Here is a 12,955-nt window from a genome sequence, read left to right on the forward strand (position 1 = left end):
CCATATGAGAGATGTGTAAGCACAGGAGAGTGTGTTTCCAATAATCAACATTGTTAAGCATCTATAATTTGCAAGGTGTAATATTAGACACTCAGCTAGAATAAAGAATAAGACTGACAGATCTTTGCCTTTTCAGCAGAGGTAGGGAGACAAACATAATTGAGCATGACAATCATTTTTTTTAATGAAGTTAACTAATATTTATCAAGTGTCCACTATGTACAAGTCCCTGGCTTGGTATTTCGGATACAAAGACAATTAAGAAGCAATCCCTTTTGTTAAGGAATTAACCATTTAATGGAAGAGACAGACACAAAAATAGGCAAAGACAATGGCCAGCTTGAGACTACTACTCTCTAATATCCCCAGCTGCTCAGGATGTGCTACACACTCTGCTCAGGCTTTCCAGGAAGATTCTCAACTGTTGTGTTAGTTTGTCTTCTTGCTACTGAAGAGGAAGCTCACCAGATTCAAAGGCCAAGAAAGAAGATACAGAAGTCTTCGAGTTTTCAGTCATTTTAATGCTGGCCTATGCCCACACCGTATCAGTATCAAAATTCTATAATTCCCCAAAGAATCTCATTCATAAAGTTGAGTCAAATAGAATGCTTGAGCCAATCTTTCTTACTCATTCATACTGCTGTCGACCACAAAGAAGACATTTTAAAAATATAATTCTACTCATTGACACTAAGGAGCTATCCTGATTTTGCAGTATGTACTAACACAATGCCTTGATTCATTTAAAAATAAAATTAAACAAAAATGTAGATATAAATAAAATCTTCTATATCTATTCTTAAAATTGTTTCATTCTTTTTAGACTATGTTTTTCTGACTAAATATTAATTGGGCTGGTTGTAGGTTTTGTTTGTTTTGTTTGTTTTTTTGCAGTACACAGGCCTCTCACCGTTGTGGCCTCTCCCATTGCAGAGCACAGGCTCCGGACGCGCAGGCTCAGCGGCCATGGCTCACGGGCCCAGCCGCTCCGCGGCATGTGGGATCTTCCCGGACCGGGGCACGAACCCGTGTCCCCTGCATCGGCAGGTGGACTCTCAACCACTGCACCACCAGGGGAGCCCTGGTTGTAGGTTTAAAACAAGGAGATTTCAGTTCTAGTCCAGCTTTATTATATGTTAAGATTTTATACATTTGTAAATTAGTTAATGTATGAAGTTATGATGATAACATTTGGGCTACCTTCCATAAAGAGGTATCGAACAACTTTTGAAAATGTATGTAAAGCCCCAAGTTTACATCAACTTTGTAAGTTTTGTTCAAATAGAAGACTACAAGTAAGTCTATGTGATTGAAGGTGGTTTATTGAATATAACCTTCTTTAGATATGCCTTAACAATTGCTCATGTCTTCAAACCAAAACTGAACTGTGATTCAGCACAAAACCAGTGCTTAATAAATATTTATTGGTTGAATCAATCAGTCAATAAGGTAATGACTTTTACCATGTTAGCCCCACATTACTCAGAAAATTGTCTCTGAGCGCATTATGCATTTGTAAATTCAAATGCATGATATAAACATGCAAGAAATGCAAACTTGGTGGATTTTCTTGGGAGTGAAGATCTTGATCCAAATAAAACCATGGAGTCTTAGCTCATTGATAGATCAGTTGTTAACCCCTGAATGAAACTGATAGATCAATGTTGGTCTATGAATCAAATTGAGTTTTTCAGTCAAGGCTTTTTAATCAGCTCAGTCTCATAACCAGGCCCCTCTTGGTCCCTTCTGATGTGCTAATGTTGGGCAGACTGGCAGTAGTCAAGCAATCGCAGGTGTCTATAAGTCTGGATTGAACTTTGTTTACTCAGCCCAGCTGACTTAGAATCTCAATGCTTTTTCAGATGGCAGAATAACATGACCACATAGTCTTCTCCCAGCTATCAGCATACTGTCATGAAATAGCATATTAAAAGTTGAGGCAGGGGAGGAGTTAACTTTCATTAATTTTATTGAAGTCCACTGAGTGGAAAGCACTTGTTATGTGAAATATACTAAATCTATGACAAACTCCCAGGAATTTATAATAAATTCCATTTTACAAATAAGGAAACCAAGATGCAGATTATTAAATCACATTTTCCCAAGGCCACAGAAGCTAATGAGTGGTAGATTCAGGATTTGAAACGGGAATGGTCTGCCTACCCAAATGCTCTCTCCCTTTTTTTAAAAGTGGGATTGTTAAACTCTTTAACAAAATATGACATTCATAAGGAAAGTGCAAAAAAGAAACGTACAGCAGAGTAGATAACTGACAACATGAACATCCCTTTGTAACCACATTCCAGGTCAAAAAAGAGAATATTGCCAATAATCTGGAAGATACCCTCTATTCGTTTCCTCTCTAAATCACTGCCCTTTCTTTTCCCCAAAAGTTATAGGTTATCTTGACTTCCAACATCATTATTTAATTTATGTATGCCTATGTAAATTGTATTAAGGGGAATATACACACAAACACACACACATACTCTCAGGTATGAAATGTATTTGTTTGTGTCTGACTTATTTCATCTAATACTATAACTGTGAATTTGTGCATATTGTTACATGTATCTGTAGTTTATTCAGTTTCATTGTTGGATAATATTCCAATGCATAGATATACCACATTGATTTATCCATTACATTGTTGATGTGTATTTGGTAGTTTCCAGTTTTTAGCTACTAAAATCATGCTGCTCTGTTAAATTTTGTACATAACTCTTGGAGTATATTAAAGTCTATGCTCTTGTCATTTCATCACAATTGTTTATGTTTAATGAGGATCATCAAAAAATATATATTGTTTTAAACTGTTACCACACCTCGTCACACACACATAAAGCAACGCAGTAGATGTTATTAACTTCTAGCCACTTAGCAAAAACACAGCAAAAATAGGTCTGTAGCATCTCTTACCTTCTCGTCCCTCCATGAAAAGTATCCAGGAGGCCTTTTGATGTTTCTCCTTGCAATTAAGCTCATGTTTTACTGCAGCCTAGAATTCTAAAAAAAAATAGTGTTTTGTATAAACTTATAGGCTATTTAAATATAAATTATTATCACTACACAAGTCAAATTAAAAAGGATTTATATTCACTTTGACCCTGCTTCTCTTCAAATGTGTCTCTGGGGTGGGTCATCTTTGATGTAGACATAGAGAACCTGACAAATAAAAGCTTGTTCCCCTATCGAGAAAATTATAAATTTGAACGAAAAGTTCCATAATGCTACCTTATTACTGACAATTATTGGGAACCTAATACTTAATATTACTGTAAATAACAGTTATAACATGAAAAAACACTTTCACTTATAAGGAAAACTCAGCTTTTATCACTGAACTGCACTTAACACAAAACGACTCTATATCCAACAAAGCGAATAACATGCTTCTGTAAGAACTAATTGAGTAAATCACCAGTGGAATGCACAAGATCAAATATTATTGATTCCTGGTTACCCATGTGGCAGAATCAATTTCTTCTGCCATATCTGGAAAAACTGGATGATATAATTCTTTCATCATTGAAGATATATAATATAGAAAATGATACTAGGAAGAACAACTCTGTTTTGGGCTTGCATGAATTCTGGGTTATCAAATAATTCATGTGTAGCTCAGTTTCTGAGTTGAAGTTAGCCACACAATGATGATTTCTAATGAGGTAAAGCAATTCCTTAGTTTAAAATTTTCTCAACCAGAGTTCCCCAAGTAGTGTTTTACAACATGCTCCAAGAAAAAAAAAAATAACCAAGGATAAATAAATTGGTGAAATTGTGTGCATAGATCCCCTTGCAATTCTTTAGCAAAATAAATAGTATGGGAAACCCTGAAGTAAAGATGCCAGGTTCACATCTGTGATCAGCTGATCCATGAAGACATTAATTTGCACCAGGTTCTGGTAGCTGTAAGGAATAGCTATATAAAATGATGATATTCTCCCTTTCTTTCAATCCACCCTTGCCTCACTCAAAGACTTGAGCTTTTCTGTTCTATGGTTCAGGTTCTTGATAGCCCCAAGGGTCAGTTTCATCTTTATTTGTCCTGGAGTAGCCTGGAAGGGGGATTAACAAAGGCTCATTGGGAGGATAGAGGATGGACAAGTACTTAACTCTATGGAAGAGCCTAAACTCACAGGAAGGGAGGTGCTGGTAAAGGCTACATTAGGGACCACTGACAATCGTAAGGCAGAATACAGAAAGCAGGCATTCCTGCAACCTACCCATAGGAGCGACAGTACCAAGCAAAAATAAAATCTAGCTCTTGACAGAAGGGTGGTAAGCCAAAGAGCTTAGTAACTATGGCAAGCTAAAGTCATGGGGACCTCTAGAAACTTTATTGGGTCACAGAAGTGTATGGGGTTCATGGGGTTCTGTAAAATCAACTAGAACAGGAATGACACCTTAAAAAAACCCTGAAATTAGATTTCCTGCCAGTTTTAGCAGGTGAGGGCTAAGCCGGGTTTAATTTGATCTGGGATGAACAGGAAGCAAAACACACATGATATCAGTGACCTTTCCCATAATATGTCTCAGGCACTTTTTCCCCTTAGTAGATATTCCTTGTTTTCACCACACTTACTTTCCTGTTTCATTGTATTTTTCTCCCCATTCTGAGACTCCTCTCTTTCTTTTTAATTTATGGCATAGGTGTTTGTTACCAATGCTTGGCTATGCATATGTCTTTGAAAAATATACAGTGTTGTTTTGAACATGTATGTGCGTGTTTTAATTGCATGTATATATTATTGCACTATAAATCTTTCTTTATTCATAACCTTTTTTTACTCAAAAACATGCTTTTAAAAATCATTCTTATTATAGTATGTGCCTGTAATTTGTTTTTGACAGCTGCAGAGTATTCCATAGATGCATGTACCATATTTCATATTTCCACTACCCTAGGCAGTCTTCAACTCTCCCAATACCACAAATAACACAGTGAAGAAAATCCTTATACATGCCCCCAGAAGGGCACATATTTGATCTTCTTTGGTGTGGATTTCAGATATTAGGACATACGAGAACTTCAGGTTACTAAGTGCTCACAATGTCAGTAAGGGACTAACATGGGAAGTCTATTAAAAGTTCCTCTGTCCTACCACACTATCCATATTTGTGTTAACTCATGTTTTATTATTGGCCAATCTGATGTATCTTTTATTGTTCAACTATTGTTTCTCTGATTAACAGTGTGGGAGAGCATGTCTTTACATGTGTACTTTCCATTTAGGTTTCCGCCCATCTAAATAGTCAGGTACTGTTTTGTGTGCAGGGGAGGTCGCAGGGGGAATGTGTGAGGATGTGGGCGTGAGTGTGTGTTTCAGTTTTCATGGTGACTTGCAAAACTTTGAATAAACAAGTGTTCTGTATGTTTTCGTGTTTTATTTAAAACCTCATGCTCCACCCCAAGGTCCTAAACATACTCCTTAACATTTTTATTCTATTAGCTTTGTAATTTTAGTTCCCCATTTATGTTGTGTGAGGTAGGACTAAAACTACATTTTTCTTCCATCCATCTAAATTATCTTGTTTACTCCTTTGTTTACTTGTTTGTATTTCCAGCTCTATCAGATATCATTTTCCATATGCATTGTTTATGAGTTCTCTAATCTTTTCCATTGTTCTGTTTTTCTGCCGTCACATCAGTGTCACCCATTTTAAATACTTTGACTTAACAGAATGTCTTCAACTTTTAAATAATCCATTTCAACTTCATTATTTTATTTTTTAAAGTTGCCTTAGCTTTGTATAAAAATTTATTCTTTCATACACATTTAAGAAAACATAGCCAAATTTCTAGTAAAACCCCTTCTGAAATTTGGAATTTAAATTGAGTTTGTAGATTCATTTAGTGAGAATTAATATTTTATAATCTTAAATCGCCTATAAGTGAGTGAAGTATTATTTCTCCTTATTTAAGAATTTCTCCATGTGAATTCAAGGTATGTTAAAATTTGTTTCCTTAGCATCTTGAGAATTCCGATAGGCAAATTCTTTAATTCACAGTTTTATACAGCAAATTATATTTTCACCTGAATTATTTATTTATTTTTGATGGTATATAGAAATGCTATTGATTTTGTGATTTGATTTACTTGCACTCTCTGATTATATAATTTGTATGTGGCATTTGTTGAATCTTCTATGTAGGTAATCATATTTTCTGCTACAAATGAGAGTTTTTTTAGTCTCTTCCTATCTTATCTTATTCTTTTAATTTGTTTATTTGTTTTTTTTTTCCTGTCCTACTGCATTGGTTGGTACCTGCAAAACTGGAGCAGTAATAATAGTGAAAACAAAATTGTTAGCTTTTCATTGTTAAGGCAGATACACCCAAAGGTTTAACTGGAGTGGGAGACCTGCTGAAGGTTTTGATCTATAACTAATCTAGGAAGTTGCCTTCCACTTCTAGTTTTCTGATAATTTTTATCTTAGCAAATGATGATCAACATTAAATGCTTTTTCCAAGTCTATTAAGAAAAACTTTTTTTTCTTTCAGTGTGGGTATTTTACATTTTTCCAGAAACACTTCATCTAGATTTTAAAATGTATTAGCATATATTTATTCATAGTGATATTTTTACTAGTGTTTTTATTCTCTGTTCTTTTTTGTTTGCTCAGTCTTTCCAGAGGTATGCACATCTTGTTCATATTTTTTAAAAAACAACATGTGGGATTGAGCTTTAAGAGTATGCCTCTTTGTCCTTTTAAAAACATTCTCCTTAAAATCTATCTTGTTTCATATTTAAACTACTAACCCAAATTTTGCAGACATATTTTTCTGGTATAACTTTTTCTTTCTTTTATTCTCAAACTTTTCTGTACTTTTACTTTAAATATACATCTTGTGGACCAGCTTTTACTGGATCATTTAATATCCAATCTGAAACTCTTTATCTTTTGATCAGTGGGTTAATCCCACTTACATTTATTATAACTGATAAATCTGAATGTATTTTAGACACTCTATCTTGTTTTGTTTTCACTCACAAGAAGTTTTCATGGGTGGTTTTTTATTCTCCTGCTTGTCCTTCCATTGTCAAGATTGAATTCATTCTTCTTTTGATTCTCTATAAAGTATTTAAGAGCAGTAGTACATTTTATTTTACCATATAAACTTATTAAGATTATTAATTATTATATCTTCCTTCTAAATAGAATTAGATGCTTGCAGCAATTCTGTCTGTTGTCATAATCCACTAGGAAATATTACTGGCACCCTGGGGTAAATGTATGGGGCTACTCTCAGATTCAGCTGGAGGTCCAGGTTCCTGGACCTGTCAGGAACACTGGCTACATGGGCCCTGCCACCTCTCCTGGAAGGCATTAGATCTTATCATCTCGGATACCTGTCAACCACTCAGGGTTGCCAATAGGCCACTTGCTCTTTTAGCATACCCTCACCTCCATCTGCTTCATCTCTAATCACTGCCATACTGCTATCTGGAATTCTGGTTTCCTCAGCTATCCAGGGCTGTTTTGTTGTTTCCTTGTGCTGAGAGGGTTAACCAGGACTCTCTTAGGGAAATGGACAGGGGTGGGTTAGGGGAAGTGCTCACCTAAAACTGAAACACTCCCCCTCTGTTACCCTGGTTGTTAATGGAGGTGCCCTTCCCCTTCTGAGAAGCAATCTCCTACCCACTTGAACCTCAAACCTTCTGCTGCCCCCAGGGTTTCTTCATAATTTTCATGTTAGTTTTTCACATCAAATGTTGAGTTCGGTCAAGGGCACGGGCAACTATTTTGCCAACCTTCAAAAAGAGGAAACCTTTCAAGGTCCGTATGCTCTTTATGCTTCATGAAATGTTTCACTAAAAATTTATGCCCAATAAAGGTTCATTAATTGGCTGACTTTTCTCCCTGGTCATAATCCACTAGATTCCCATTGAAACAACAATGTAAAAAAAATGGCTAGACTATCTGTGTCTCCTATGAAAGTCAGGGAAATTATACCTGGAGCACAGGGGTGTGGGAAGAATTCAGTGAGACAATATGTAAAACATACAGATATATCTGGTTGCAGATATACAGTAAGAGACCAATGCAGTCATCATGCAATCCATGCATCTGTATCCCTTTTAGCACCTTATACCACATCATAAACAAGAAGGTATCTAATAAACATTTACTGAAAACAATTTTCCCTTCACTGTTTATGTCAAACTTATCCTTTATAGATGGTCAAATAAATTGGATCTCTCTCTAACATCATATGTCAATTTTTAATCTCTTTGCCTGCACTACTGTCCCAAAGAAAGAAACTATGTTTTTTATAATATTCCCACTCATTCCTTTCCTATTAAAAAAGAAAACATTTTTCCTTTAATTTGACAAATGAAAAATACTGACAACTCAGCTCTTGCTTACCTTTGTCTAGCTCACACTTCACCAAACATGATACCTTTAATATAAGTTAGGTCACGCTTTTCTTCTATTAATAGCATTTTTCCTACTTCCAGGGCCACTCGAGACAAAACTGTGTACTAGTTTCTGCTAAGATACTGGATATTTTTATATAAGTTGCCTTGGTCAAAGTAGACACTTGGTGGAATAATTACACTCAGGGTAGAATAAGACAGAGAATTCCAGATGTCCATTTACAGGCTATGGACAGAGTATAAACGGTAAACTGATGCAGAAGTGGATTTATTCTCATGGAGAGATGCATACTGTATATTAAATGAAAAAAGTTGGTTTCAATCAAATTATTGAGAGTCATCCCATTTTCATTTTGTGTCTTAGTCAACTCAGGCTGCTAAACAAGAATATCATTGGGTGGCTTAAACAACAAATATTTATTTCTACAGTTCTGGAGGTTGCTAAGTCTGTGATCAGGGTGCCAGCATAGTGGGGTTCTGGTGAGAGCTCTCTTCCTGGTTCCCTCACATGGCTGAGAGAGTGAGCACAAGTCCTTTCATTCCCTTATAAGGGCACGAGTACCATCAGGGGGGCTCCACCCTAATGACCTCATCCAAACCTAATTACCACCCCCAAATCCCCACCTTTAATTGCCATCACATTTGGGGAGTAAGGCTTCAAAATATGAATTCTTGGGAACACAAACCTTCAGTCCAATATAGCACTGTGGGTGCATAACTGTGAAAGGATTTAGTTGTACCACAGTACGATAACAGAGCTGATAACTGAGTGGAAGTATGGATGATTTTAATTACCTTTTTTTCTTTTAATTTGTGTTTCAAATTTTTCACTGGGTTCACATGTATAACATTATAGTTATCTATTGCTGTATAACAAGCATTATAAAACTTAGTGACCTAAAACATTAATTATATATTACGGATGTTCCCAAATCTACAGGTCAGCTGGGCAGTTCTGTTGATCTAGGCAGAGTGGGCTGTTCTTTTTTTTTTTTAATGATTCAGATTTTTCTTTAATTAATTTAATTTATTTATTTTTGGCTGCATTGGGTCTTCGCTGCTACGTGCGGGCTTTTTTCTAGTTGCGGCGAGCATGGGCCACTCATTGCGGTGTGCAGGCTTCTCATTGCGGTGGCTTCTCTTGTTGCGGAGCGTGGGCTCTAGGCACACAGGCTTCAGTAGTTGTGGCTCATGGGCTCCAGAGCACAGGCTCAGCAGCCGTAGCGCACGGGCTTAGTTGCTCCGCGGCATGTGGGATCTTCCTGGACCAGGGCTTGAACCCGTGTCTCCTGCATTGGCAGGTGGACTCCTAACCACTGTGCCACCAGGGAAGCCCAGAGTTGGCTGTCCTTGACTGGGCTCTAGCTGTCCACTGGCAGCTGACGTGATTGAGGCTGCGTGATCTCAGATAGCTTCATACATGTAAGTGATGTCTGAATGGGTACCAGATGTGTCTGGCCAACAACTCTTCATTCAACAGGCTAGCTCAGGCTTGTTCACATGGCAGGGGGAGAGTTTTGAGAGGGAGACCTAGTCTCAAAACTGGTACAAAATTACTTCCCCTTCATTCTGTTGGTCAAAGCAAATCACAACCAGCCTGGCTTCAAGAGGTAGAGAAATAGATTCCACCTCTTTATGAGAGAAGTCAGCACACTTCAAAGGATCATGGATACAAGGAGGTATATAATGGTGGCCATTTCCACAAACAACCAGCCACAACACAGTACAAACAGAAAATTATAAAAATGGTAAATAATTTGGTAGTCCCTAAATACTTACTAATGATGTGTTGACGGAGGGACTGAACATTGATACTATTATGCTTGTTTCATTAGGAAGCCCATCCTACTCTCATATAAAGCAAATACTTATGTGTTTCAGGCAATTATTTGTGTGTGTTTGACATGCAAGTAGAGATAGCTCCGTATTAGATTTTCTGAACTCAAACGACTCCTCCATTTTTGTCCCTTCTTGTCCACTACCATCATTATCATCAGCTAAGATATCTAGAGGTTCACAAGCCTGGACTCATTCATTCTCTCTCTTGCCCTACCATCCTGTTACTAATCACATAGCTTCTTCCTTTGCAGTTACTCCAATACCTATACTCTCACATTACTCCCCATTGACACTGCTTTGGCAGAAACCCATATCACTTCTTCTCTTGAGCTACTGAAAGGCCCTCTTGACCTGACTCTCCAAGTCCAATACAGCCCATTCTAGTCTACCACATTCTCCTCTGCCCTATTTGTTTTCCCAGGGAACAGTTCTGACCATGGAAACTTTTTTTTTTTTTTTTTTTTTTTTTTGCAGTACGCGGGCCTCTCACTGCTGCGGCCCCTCCCGTTGCAGAGCACAGGCTCCAGACGCGCAGGCTCAGCGGCCATGGCTCACGGGCCCAGCCGCTCTGCAGCATGTGGGATCTTCCCGGACCAGGGCATGAACCCGTGTCCCCCGCATCGGCAGGTGGACTCTCAATCAATGCGCCACCAGGGAAGCCCCATGGAAACTTTTAATGTCTCCCTTGAAACCACTATCAGTAGTTTAAATTCCTTAGCATGGTCATGCCATTCCTATAGAGCTATTTTGGGAAGGTGAGAATATCATATAAATTACATTAATCTCAGTTATCCCCTGTAATTATCCCTCTGCAGTTTAAACCAGGCAACCCCACGCAAGCATCACCACTGAGATAATGTCATGAGTATTTGAGAAATTAAAAAATTATTTAAAAATATTAAGCTGCCTCCATAAAGCCCTCCAGTGGCTTTCAAATGCTCTTAGAGTAACTCCAAACTATGTGGCTTGGGCTGATGAGGCCGACCTTACCTCCTACCATCTCCATCTCCTTTACCTCAGACACATTCTCCCTCCTGATCTCTGAACACATGCACCTGAGTCTTGTTCTTTTTCTGTTCTCCCCCTTCTGGAGCTGTCCTCCCTCAACTCTTCACTGGACTTTTTATTCTCACCATTTAGATCTCCTATAAAAAGCTCTCATCCTCTAGTATTCTCTTCTTAGAGAATCTATTATAATTGTACTTATTCGATGGATTGCTTGCAGTTTTCCATTCCCCAATTCTCACACCTCTCTCAGACACTTCAGAATTTTAACTTCCTAAAGAAAAGAACAATGGTCCCAGGAATTTACCATAATGCTAGTAGGTACTAAATACATAGTTGTTGAATGAATAAATTAATTAATACATTAGGGCCTCTGAAATTTATATACATTGGCATTTTCTTCTACAGTAATAATAACTATGACACATATTTTGATTTTCCAAAAGTCGAAAGTAGGGAGAAAACCTCCAACCTAAATATGGAATTGGGAAGATGATTTCACCAACGAGAGGGAGGCTCTTTATTTTGAGGACATATTGAATCATCTTTAATCTGTTCAGGTCGTAGCTTTTGACATAAGCTGTATTCCAGGACCAGAGTTTCAAAGCCTACGTTCTTCACTGATACCCACCAAGAAAAATCCCTACAGATCAGTTCTCTTACCTGTATGTGGCCCTTCACACGCTATGGCAGGTGTGGGATCCAAGGGCAGCCCTTAGGGTATTAATTTCAATCATCAAACTCATTCTGCAAAGGTGGACTGTCCTCTCCAGATATACAGCAGAGCTGTGCAGAAATGAACTTGCATGGCTTGAAGACCCAGTCACAGTAATTAACCTTCACATCACACGTATGCCCATATATTCACATCCTTACTCATATACCTTTATATTTTGTTCATCCTTAGTTCAAACAACATGAGACACAAAAGTAGAGCGTAGGTTCATCTGTGATCAGCCCAGGTAAGCACTTTCGTTTGTCATGGCTGCCATGACAAAATGTCACAAGCTGGTGGCTTAAGCAACAGACTTTTATTTCTCACAATTCTGGAGCTGTAAGCCATCCAGGCAGCAGGTTTCGTTTCTTCTGATGTCTCTCCCCTTGCTTTCTTGCTGAGTCCTGGCGTGGTCTTCCTCTTCTTATAAGGACACTAGCCAGGTTGGATTAAGACTCACATTAATCACCTCATTTTAATGCAATTTCCTCTTTAAAGGGCCTGTCTCCAAATACAGTCACATCCTGAGGTCCTGGGGGTTAAGCTTCCAACACATGAATTTTGAGGGGCACTGAGTCCATAACAGTAGGGAAAGCAATACTTTCCTCACCCAAGTGTGGGGAAGAGTATGCACTGTGTTGGTTCCATTCCTTACTTGCCGGCATCCTGTCTTCATGTTGCCCCATACCCTGTGAAGCTGATCAAACAGAAGAACTCCCATGAATTTCAAAGGGGTCTTCCCCTTAGAAGATCTCTACAGGATGTGAGGAACACGGGGACAGGCTGGATTTATAGAGGACTTCAAACAAAAGCTTTATCACGCTGAGTACCTTTGGGCGGTACTCTCCCCAGTCCTTATTAGAAAAATCCCGACTTCTCTGGCTGAAACATCCCAAAGTCAGCCTGAAGTGGAGTCATTATTCACGGCCATGCTCAAGAGCCTTATTTGTGAGGCACCTCTCTGCGATTTTAATGAGGACCTTGTGGAGATGCTGCTTGCAATAGGCCAGCA

Source organism: Hyperoodon ampullatus (genome assembly GCF_949752795.1).
Source record: "Hyperoodon ampullatus genome assembly, chromosome: 10".
Taxonomy (NCBI): Eukaryota; Metazoa; Chordata; class Mammalia; order Artiodactyla; family Ziphiidae; genus Hyperoodon; species Hyperoodon ampullatus.